Genomic DNA, 12,136 nt, shown 5'->3' with positions numbered 1-12,136 from the left:
CAAAAGTACGTATAATGTCAGGTTCTTTGGAAGAATTACTTGTTGTACAACATTTTTTATATGAACACAAACATGTGGCTCCTGTTCAGGTGTGTGTTTTATAACATGCCACTGTTGAGGGGAAGAAGAAGGAAGGGGGTGAGGGTAGCTGTCTGCCAGAAATTTCCTGACAAATGGAAGAGAGTTCCACAACTTTTCAAAGAAAGCTGAGGTTTGAGCTGTTAACAACTTTATTTGATTCTGCTTTAACTATAACTCACTTTTCAAGTGAAATTGTTCAGAGATGTGCAAGGCCATCTTGCATGTCCAGAGAAAGTACCCTAAGTTGCAGCAAATGGATTCCTGATTTTATTCTATCCTTTTTTTATTGTGAAACTGGAAACCTTAATGACATTGTAAATTATCAGCTGGTTTTCTGAACATAAAGTGTGAAAACATAGAACAGTATTTTGATCTATTTGATAATTTTGTGGGGTTTTTGAAGAATTAATGAGCATGTACATAAAAATAGTGACTGCTTGAATACTGTCATTTACTTACACTCTTTCAGTACATCAAGATTCCTGTATATTTTATGGAGTATAATAAAACCCAGATGTGAGTTGTATTTAAGAACTATGTATTTATATCTGCGTACATTACCTAAAATCTGTTTTTGAAGAAACATTTCTAGGGTTTTGAAAAAAAAAAAAGAATGCTTGAAAGTCCTCTATTCCATTGAATTACCATATTTTCCCCTGAAACATGATACTCAGTTTTGCTGGGTAGGTGATTCCTGGTTTTAATCCCAGCTCCTTTGACCTCCAGAATATATTCCAAGCCTTTCAATCCCTCAGTGTAGAAGCTGCCAGATCCTGTGTTATCCTAATTGTATTTCCACAGTATTCAAATTGTTTCTTCCTGGCTGCTTGTAATATTTTCTCCGTGATCTGGGGACTCCAGAACCTCGCTATAACATTCCTAGGAGTTTCCTTTTTGGGATCTTTTTCAGGAGGTGATTGGTGGATTCTTTCAACCTCTATTTTGCCCTCTGGTTCTAAAACATCAGGGCAGTTTTCCTTGAGAATTTCTTGGAGGATGATTTCTAGGTTCTTTTTTCGATCATGGCTTTGAGGTAGTCCAATAATTTTTAAATTATCTCTTCTGGATCTATTTTCCAGGTCAGTGGTTTTCCCAGTGAGATATTTCACATTGCCTTCTATTTTTTCATTTGTTTGGATCTGTTTAATGGTATCTTGATTTCTCATAAAGTCACTAGCTTCCACTTGCTCCAATATAATTCTGGAGGAATGATTCTCTTCAGTGAGCTTTTGAGATTCTTTTTCCATCTGGCAAATTCAGCTTTTTAAGACATTGTTCTCCTCATTGGCTTTTTGGGTCTCTTTTGCCATTTGAGTTAGTCTATTTTTTAAGGTGTTATTTTCTTCAGTCAGGTTGTTGACTCTCATTTCATAATTTTCTTTTTTTTTTTTAAGCAATTGGGGTTAAGTAACTTGCTCAAGGTTACACGGCCAGTTATTTCTGGGTGTGGTGCCAAGTGTCTGAGCCCGGGATTCGATCTCCAGGTCGTCCCAACACTGGAGCCGGTACTCTTACTCGCTGAGCCACCTGGCCGCCCCTAAGCAATTGGGGTTAAGTAACTTGCTCAAGGTTACACGGCCAGGTTTCTGGGTGGGTGCTAAGTGTCTGAGCTCGGGATTGGATCTCCAGGTCTTCTGAACACTGGAGCCGGTGCTCTTACTTGCTGTGCTACCTGGCTGCCCCCATTTCATAATTTTCTTGCATGGTTCTCATTCTCTTCCCAATTTTTCCTCTACTTCTCTTATTTGGTTTTCAAAATCCTTTTTAAGCTCCTCTATGGCCTGTAACCAGCTTGTATTTTCCTTTGAAGCTTTTGGTGCAGGAGTTCTGACTTCACCATCTTCCTCCTGTTTCATGCTTTGCTCCTTTTTGTCCCCAAAAAAGAATCCAAAGTCAGACCGCTGTGCTTGCTTTGCTTCCTTTGCTTGTTCATGTTGCCACTCAATTACTTGACTTTTGAGCTTTTTACCACAGTAGAACTCTGCTACCAGAGAGGAGAGCTTTACCCCAAATCACTGGCATATTTGCAGCTGCCGGAGCTATTAGTTGGCTGTCCTCTCTGAAGCCTCCACACGCTCTGGCATCTGCTCATATACCCCAGGATCTCTACCCTAGACAGTGATCCAGATCCAAGCAGGTTAAAGCAAGAGCGATTACCCCTCAGACTGGTCACTTGGTCCCCTACAATCTGCAGGCCAGGAACTCTGAAGCAGCCACTAGGTGGTGGCTGCACAGCTGCAGAGTCCCAGCTGCTTCTCCCTCCAGAAGGCAAAAAGCTGGATTGCACTGCTGGACTCCTGGTTCCCCAAATCCACACTTCACTGACCTCTCACTTTGTCCTTGGCATCTATAGGTTGATAATTCTGGAACCCACCACAGCTGCTTGTGATCTGAAGTCCCTCTAGCTGGTGCCTAGTCAGGCTGCCCTAAGGCTGAAACCTTGGACTCACTGTGGACTGGGCTTGGCTCCCGGAGTGCTGCACCTGACCCTTCCTGCCAGCCTGCTGGACTGTCCTCAGCGGGAGGTTAGCTTCTCTCTGTCATTTTGTCGGTTCTGTAGCTCCAAAGTTTGTTTAGAGTCATTTTTTACATGAATTGGAGGAGATAGAAACGGGAGCTATGAGGAAGTCCTGTTTCTACTCTGCCATCTTGACTCTGCCCCTATACTAGCTCTTTTTGTGGTAGCAAAGAAGTGGGAATTGAGGGGATGTTTATCAGTTGGAGGAATGTTGAAAAACATATGGAATATGATTGTGATAGAGAATTATTATTCTGTGGGAAATGACAAGGGAGGTGGTTTCAGAAAAACATGGCAAGACTTATATGAACTGATGCACAATAAAGTGAGAAGAACCAGGAGAGCACCGTGCACAGTAACAGCAATGTTGTGATAATGATCAACTGTGAAAGACTCAGCTACCTCTGATCAATACAATTATATAAGACAATTCCAAAGAACTCATGATGAAAAAATGTTTTCCACCTCTAGAAAGAAAGCTGATTAATTCTGAGTGAAAATTGAAATATAATTTTCTTTATTTTTCTTGCTTTTTAAAAAAGTAGCCAATATGGAAATGTTTTCCATTGTTTCACATGTAGAAATGATATCGTATTGCTTATCTTCTCAATGGGTGAGGGAGGGGTAGGAGGAAGGGAGAGAATTTGGAAGTCAAAATTTGAAAAGAAAAGAATGTTTAAAATAAATAATATTTTAAAATGGTAAAATGTTGAATGTTGAAAGGGAAAAGAAAATTGTGGAAGGAGGGGCCCTGGAGCCCCTATTCTCAAAGCTGTTATCTTAGACTTTAAAACTTTGATCCTGTCAGTATAGGTACTCATTCCACGGGTACAAATCACATTCCTTTTGGATCTTTTCATCCTCCTTGATTTTTGTTTCTGTCTTTCTGTAAGCTATCCATAATCTACCTAACATGGTAGAGGCCTTCCTTTAGACCTGTTAAGTCCTTGGCATTGTCAGATGGTTCAAGCTTAAAACTGACATGATTTGATCAGTGGGAATGATATTAAAGAAGAGGTATCACCTCTGTTTTTCAGATGCCATAAAGACCATGGGACTTCGCCAGCTGATTTGCAGCTGAAATCTTCACTATGCATGGTCTCCTGCATTAGAATAAGAGCTCCTTAAGGATGGGTATTGTCTTTTCTATTTGTATCCCCAGCACTTAGCACAACATTTTATGTAGTAGTAATACTTAGTAAATGCTTTATTCATCCATTGATTACTGTTTCATGGGCACTACACAGTACTTGGGCTGTCCAGCTTGTCTCTCTTACTCTGTAGGTGACTGGCTCACTTCTGGTCAGATATATCCTCAATTTAATCTTTTACAACCCTCCTGGTGCTTGGGTCATTGAGAGTAATAAAACATGGCTTACTTTCTCATCCTCAGTATACCCTGACGTCTCCCAGCCCTCCCACAGTACAGAAGGTGAAGCAGATGTCAGAGAGCAGAAGAAATTTACTTGAGACCACAAGGCTGTTGAGTAATAGAACTAATTTTGGAACCTGGATCTCTTGAATATGCTTTTCACCCCCAGATTCTCTTCAGTAGGTCATCTTGCTCTTCTATGAACATCCTTTGAAAGAAAAAGGTGTTAGGGAAACCCAATAGACTCACAGAACATTAGTGTCAGAAGGGACCTAGGAACACAGACTAGAAGGGCCCTTAAAACATAAAACTGTTTGAGTTGGAAAAGACCTAGAACATAGAATGTCAGAGCTAAGAAGGGCCTTAGAACACAGAATTTCAGAGCTGGTCGGGGCCTTAGAATTCAGAATATTAGAGCTAGGAGAGAGCTTAGAACATAGGACACAGAATATCAGAACTGGAAGGGACCTTAGAACACAAAATTGAATCTAGGAGAAACCTTAGAACAAGAATGTCAGAGCTGGGAGGACCTTAGGACATAAAATGTCAGAGCTCGGAGGGGCCTTGTCAGTCAATAAAACAGTTGACAAACATTTATTAAATGCCTACTCTGTGTTAGGCATTGTGCTAAGCACTAGGAACAGGAAAGGCAAAAGACAGTCCGGGCTGTCAATGATCTCATTGTCTTGTGGGAAATGTGAAACATAAAATGTCTAGAAGGGACCTTAGAGAGATCATCTAGTACAATCCCTGTACTTTACAGAGGAGGGAACTGAAGCTCACAGAGCAAACCTTGTATAGGGTCACACAGTGAGTCACTCAAATCCAGACCTCCAGATGTCCGCTCAGCCAGCATTCTTTCCATGATAACAGACTGATTCCAAGGTAGGACATTGGTCAGCACCAAGTGAAATAACTCTGCTCTTTCCAGGGCTCCCAAACACCCTCAGGAGCCAAGTTGAGACTGAGGCCTCTCCCCTGCAATTTCCTGGCCCCCATTCCCTACCCCACCAGCTGGGGCTGGTGGCTACCTTTTTTTTCGGAGCTAGAACAAAACAACAACAAAAAACCCCCAAGAGAAACAAATCTGAGAAAGATCACATTCCTGGCATTTCAGCACTGGGTGACACATTTTACATCATGCTCATGTTTTTGTTATGTCAGCAGAACGTAAGCGCATTAGGCTGGTGGTGCTGATGGTGCTCCAGAGTGGCCTGCAGTCTTGCTGACAGCCCTGCCTGAGGCACGAATTCTTAGGGAAGTTAAGGAGAGGCTTCAGCAGCCTTGGGTTTTCCTGGGCTCTTCTATGGCATCCTCTGGAAGGACCTCTTTGGGCCAGCCTGACTGAGAACAGTCAAAGTGACAGGGATGTCATTCTGGTCACATCTGCTTCTTCCCTATAAGGGAGGGGATCCCTGCAAGGTTTGTAGGATCCAAACTCCTTAGTTGATCTCCTCAACACAAAATTCTCTGATCTCAGATCCTATAAAACGTTTTGTACTTATCCTATGAATTTATCAAGTTCTAGTATGTATCACAGTTATTTGTGTACATGACTGGTTTCCTCTAGTAGGGTGTGAGTTTCTAGAAAGCAGGGACTATGTCCAATTAATCTTTGGATCTTCATCAGTACCAAGAACAAGACATTGTACATAAGAAGGAATTTGGTACAATGGAAAAATGACTCGTGAGTCAGAGGGCCTGGAATCAAAACCTGCTTGTGTTGCTCACTACCTATGTGACCTTCCAAAGTCCCTTCCCCTCCCTGATCCTTAGTTTCCTTACCTGTAAAATGAGTGGGGCTGGACTAGATGACCTCTGATATTCCTTCCAGCTTTAGAACTAGGATCCTATGACGGTGGACAGTAAGTGTTGAATGAGTGAATATGTAACATACATTCTGAAGCTATTCTCCAACTCCAACTCCAACTGACTGGTTGGGTTCCCAGAGCAAGGCTGCTCTATGTCTCCTCACAGTCCAGGGTAGCCTTGAGGTGTTGGAGGGTGTATTTCTAGTACTATGAATTGTGAGCCCCCACTGGTGTTTTTCTTCCCATGATTATGAGTGGATATAAATTAGCAAGCCAGACTTAATTCATTTTTAGAAACGGGAACTTAGGATGATAAATCACCAATGAGTTGGTACAACTCGTTGTAACCCACAACAATCCCACAAAGGTCTATGGGACACTATCCCACAAATACACACAGAGTCCAGGGAAAAGTGGGCACAAGATTAGAACATGGCAAAGGCGGAACAGTTTGTAAAAGTCAAATTAATAAACATTTATTAAGCACTTACTCTGTACCAGGAACTGTGCTAAATGCTGGAAGTCCTTTTGCTGGAGTCCTTGAAATATTCCTCTTAAATATGGTGCAGCTTTGCTGCTGAACTCCTTGTAGAGCATTGATTCTGCCTTTCCTCATTGCTTCCTGATGCAGATACTACTATCAGTTTTCCAAGGATACTTCTAGGATGTGGATAAAAAAATAACCCGAATCCTCTGTCTTCCGAAGTTTATGAGACTCTCCTCCAGCCAAAGGAAAGATGAGGTCACTGAGGTGCCTCCTCCTGCCCTCAAATGATTCCATGAATGGGGCAATGGCTAAAGCCTTCCGCTACTGAACTCCCAAATACTACACTGATTTAGCTCTAAACTAGCTTCATGTGTTTATACAGCCCCCAGAGGGCTTGACTAAGTCATTTAACCCATCCAGTAGTTTCCTATGGCACCTAGAGAAAATGAAGAGATGTCCGTCCAGGCTTCATTCACAACTATGAAGAACAGAGATATATTCTTACTTGATAAACTCATCTAGGGCCTAGCATCTTGTCATTTACTTTAAGTGAGGTGGGAGTAATTGTCTAGGTTTAACCTGCCCCTTACAAATGGAGGAACGGGTGACCCAAAGGTATAATGGAAGTGCTAGAAATTTCAGGAGAAAACAGCATGGTGGAGTAGATAGAGATCTAGTCTTAGAGTGAGAAAGATCTGGGTTCAAGTTCTTCCTGTAACATACACTGACTGTACCATCCTGGGCAAGTCACCTAATCTCTAAGGGTCCAAAGACACTCAAGTTTCAGTCTACAAGTTATAGAGGAAGTGCTCAACTACATCAGTAAAGGGAGTTTTCTCACTTGGGTATTTCCTGTGCCAGTGAAGTCACAGGCCCTGACCTTATCCTTATCCCTGTGGTAGACTGTGGATAGACCCCTCAAGTCTCATGCCTTCTCTCTGTTAATTATTTCCTCTTTATCCTATATGTAGCTTGTTCATATAAATTTGTTTGCATGTTGTCTTCCGCATTAGACTAGAAGCTCCCTGAGGGGAGTGACTGTCTTTTGTCTCTTTTTGTATCCCCAGTGCTTAGCACAGTGCCTGGTATACAGTAGGTGCCTAATAAATGTTCATTGATTGGGGAATGGAAGATACCTTTGAGTCTTCCACAAAGAGTAGTAGAACTTCCTGTTCTGCTCATTTGCAAGGTGGGTTCTTATGATTAGATTTCACTGACTCACAGATTCTCCAAGATGGACAAGAACTCAGAGGTCATCAAGTCTATTATGAAACTGAGCAATTCAACTCCCTACTTAATCACAATAACAACAGTAACTAGCACGTATATACTTTTAAGGTTTCAAGGCATTTTACAAATATGTTGTTTGATCATCACAACAACCCTGGGAGGTAGGTGCTATTCTTATTCCCATTTTATCGATGAGGAAACTAAGGCAAAGAGGTTGAATGACTTGCCCAGGGTTAGCCAGTAAGTGTCTGAGGCTAGATTTGAACTTGAGTCAGCCTGACTCTAGGCCCAGGACTCTATCCGCTGAGCTACTTCAACAACCTTAGGAAGTCATCACTCACTCTCTGCTTAAAGACTTCCAACCCCCACCCCCTCTGGAGGCAGCCTGTTCTACTCCTGCATAGCTCTAATCATTAGGAAGCTTTTTCTGACATTGAGCTAAGATTTACCTCTCTGAAACTCTTTCATTGCTCCCAGATCTGTCCTCTGGGGCCAGATAGAACAAGAATAAATGTCCTTCCCTAAGACAGTTTTTCAAATATGTAAAGAAGGCAATCACATCCCTCTTAAGCCTCTTCTTTTCCAAGTTGGACATCCTCATTTCCATCAATAGATCCTCCAATGCCAAGCTTTTTAATTCTTCAGCACCTGGCATATTGAGCACCTGGTGCTCAATAAAAGCTTGTTAATCAATTTTTCTCACCGTCTTAGTTACTTTCCTCTGGATGCCCTGAGTTCATCATGCCCTTCATAAAATATAGTGCCTCTTTCTGGCCATAGTTATCCAGATGAGATCTGACTAAAAATGTGGGCTGGCATCTCAGCATTGGGGTACAAAGAACACTAGGGATCATGGGACGGGTAACCCCAGGAAGGTCCTGGAAGGGAAGAGACTTCTGGAAAAGCCCATCTTCCTTACCTTGGCCCCATGCTCCAGGACTTGGATCTGGGCACCAGATGTTGGAGACCCCAGCAGAACAAGGGAGCTGGGGATGAGGCACTGACAGCAGGAAGGTCTCCCCAGCTCAGTTGGATAGAACCCAGGACTGCCTACAAGTGACTAGGCTTTCCCTCTCAATAACAGTCTTTTATTTTTAAGCAACAATAATTCCCTGAGGACCAAAGGGCAGGAGGTGGGAATGGGCAGAAGTGGCACATTTTGGTTTGGAGGCTAAGTCAGTGTACTAGAAGTACCAGATGCTTGGGCATTAGGCCTGATTTTGCACAGACTCACTGTGGGATTTTCCACATACTTCTCTGTGTTTTGATTTCCTCAGGGGTTATCATCAAGCCAGGTAATAATCTTAGATCAAGGTTAATGCTTTCCTATCTCTGATGATAGGGGACGGGATCAAAGGATGCTATATGTTGAGGATTTATGTCCCAAACATGCCCCAGGAAAGGCTACCCCTGCAGATGGCTGTGGACCAGAATCAAGGGAGCATCCAGCAACAGGCTAACACTGTGCTGGACTCTCCGTCTGTGTCCCAGGATACCACACTAACTGTATGACCTTGGATAAGTCACTTCCTTTTTCTTAGTCTCAGTTTCCCCATGTATAAAATGAGCATGTTAGAATTGGTGATCCTTTTTAAATATGACATTCTTTGAGTCTTCTCTTAGAAAAGATGGTAGGGATAGGCAGCAGAATTGTTACTGTAATTCGCTGCTGATTGAATTTGGCATTGATTAGAGCCTTGGTCCTTTAATATATGACTCAAGGGAGTTCTGATCCTTCTACACGGTATTCTGATTACAGATTTAGGAGCTTCTGTAAAGTTGAAGGGAGACAGATGAAATTCATCAAGTTTTTATTAAATACAAGCTTAGAATGGAAATTCAGAGTTGGAAGGGACATTTAATCCATACCCTACCCCTCCATTATCACTTCCTTCCCTCCCCCACCCTCCACTTTACAGACAGGGAAATTGAGGCCCAGAGAGAGGGATTAACTTGTCCATACTCATACACAGAGCAGTTTGTGTCTAAGCTAAGACTCAAACTCAGGGCTATTAGTTCTGTGCCATTGACTTAGGTCAGTAAAGTAAGAGGACAAGGAGGCATCAATGTAACAGACTAGAATTAGCAAATAAAATTAACTTAGATTGAATCTCTCCACTTCCCAGTCTCATCCTTCAGCTTATATCACCATCACCAAGCTTTGACCCTCTCCCTTCCATGCCTATAGCCTGAGCCTCTTCTGTTGCAATGGAGAAACAGTATGGTTTGGTACCCTACAGGGATAACCAAGAGATCTGGGTTCGAGTCCTTACTATAATACTTTAACTTTGGGCAAATGACTTCTCCTTTCTTGGTCTCAGTTTCCCTACATATAAAGTGAGGGAGTTAGATGAGGTATGTTCTAAGATCTCTTCCATTTGTGACATTCCATGCTTCTAATAACTGGATTTCAATTGGATACAAATAGGGAGTTCTTTTCCCAATGTGATTTGCTCTGGGATGTCTCCTGCTGAGGATAACCCATTTTACCCAGAGCCACTGAGGCAGGGAGTGGAAGGAAGGGTCCAGCAGGAACAAGATAGCTCCTCACTTTTAGGATAGCACCTGGATCCTGCCTCCCTTTTCAACATTTCTACTGCTTTATTTTACAAAGTACTTTCACCACAACATCATCGTGCTTTATCCTCATGAGAATCCTGGAAGGTAGAGTGGGGGTGCTTCACAGATGGGGAAGCTGAGGCTCAGGAAGTGAGGTGATTGTCTGCCTCAAGTCACACAGCCAGCATCTGTCACACCTGGTTTCATATTGTAGTCATCAGTATGTGAGCTGCTGTATGGTTTTAGGAAGAGGAAAGCTATTGTCAGTCTCTGCAGAATTAAAAACAAATATCACAATAGAGCACCGGCCCTGGAGTCAGGAGGACCTGAGTTCAAATCCGGCCTCAGATCCTTAACACAAAAACTAGCCATGTGACCTTGGGCAAGTCACTTAACCCCAATTGCCCTCCAAAAAAAGAAAAAAACAAAAACAAGTATCACTCAGAGGGCAGTGGAGAGCAACATGTAATAAGGAATGAAATCAAAGGACCTCCTCCACGAAGCGGCTGATTGAACACTATGGCCTATCATATGCCAAGAGCAAGGGAGAGCTGCTCAGGCGCCAGCAGCTTCCCTGCTATTTCTGCCTTCATTTCCCTCTCAAACCCGTTCATGACTTTCCCAACATCAAGACTTCACCCTCAACTGGGCACCTTCACCTCCCTCTCACCAGCTTTTCAGTTCCCTTTATGGGTTGTCTTTCCCCGTTAGGATGTAAGCTTCTTGAGGGCAGGGCCTGTCTTTTTGTCTGTATTTGTATCCCCAGCACTTGGCACAGTTAGTAGGCCTGTCTCATTCCACCCACTGGACTATAACCTTCATGAAGGGATAAGTTGAATTTCTTTCATCTCTCTGTTTGCCCTACTCCCACCCCCAATGCTCATCATAGGATCCTGCATAGTCACCTTCTCAACAAATGACTCCTAAACTTCGAAGTAAGTGAGTCAAAGCAGGGCCGCTAAAACCCTCAGCCCCTGGTGAAGGATTCCTCTACCTGAGAGAACATGAGGACTCTTCCTGAAAGGCATTTCATAGGATCATGGCACGAGAGAATGGGGAGGGCCCTTAGGGATCAATCACCTGGCCCAGACTTCTTTTTCTTTTTTGCTTTTTTGGAGGGCAGTTGGGGTTAAGTGACTTGCCCAAGGTCACACAGCTAGTTTTTTTTGTTAAGTGTCTGAGGCCAGATTTGAACTCAGGTCCTTCTTACTCCAGAGCCAGTGTTCTATTCACTGAGCCACCTAGCCACCCCTATTCTATGATTCTAAGTGGCAGAGCCAGGATTTCAACTCAGGTCCTTTTCCTCCAAGTCCAAGGTTTTCTTGTCTTTCTCCATCAGAATGTAAATTCCCTGAAAGTTGCAACTGTCTTGTTTGCTTGTATTCATGTTGACAGCATTTTGCACAGTGATTGGCGTATAGTAAGTGCTTTATTCTTTAGTTATTTCAGTCACATCTAACTCTTTATGACCCCATTTGGGGTTTTCTTGGCAGAGGTACTGAGGTAGTTTGCCATTTCCTTCTCCAGCTGATTTTACAGATGAGGAAATTGAGGCAAACAGTTAAGTAACTTGCTCAGGGTCACATAGCTAGTAAGTGAGATTGAATTTGAACTCAGATCTTCCTGACTCCAGACCCAGAGCTCTATCCACTGGGACACCTAGCTGCCCCAGTAAGTGCTTAGTAAATTTTTTTTTTCATTCATTCGATCCTCTGCATCACACTTCAACTTCTCCATCCCTTCCATTTTGGGGCTGTGTCTTCTCCATGGAGGATGATTATCTCGCTATCAGCAGCTCAGGCCCTGGCTCTTGACCAGACAGTGCTAACTCTTATTGGTATTGCTGTTGGCACATGCTGAGCTTCCATAAACTTTATATACCCCACCACTGGCCTTAATTCATTTCTTATGGCAGCAGCTCCCCATGAGGGGCTGGAAACAATTCCTTGCCTGGGAGTAGACATTCCAGGCTGAACTCTTCTCTGCTCCATCTGTAAAACAGGGTGGTTTAACTTTGAGAAGGAGCAACAGCTCTCTCTCTCTCTCTCTCTCTCTCTCTCTCTCTCTCTCTCTCTCTC

Source organism: Petaurus breviceps, unplaced genomic scaffold (assembly GCF_028583685.1).
Source record: "Petaurus breviceps papuanus isolate PSGF00001 unplaced genomic scaffold, PetGlider_PUasm1.0 90847, whole genome shotgun sequence".
In the NCBI taxonomy this organism is placed as follows: Eukaryota; Metazoa; Chordata; class Mammalia; order Diprotodontia; family Petauridae; genus Petaurus; species Petaurus breviceps.
Note: the sequence above shows the minus strand (reverse complement) of the source record.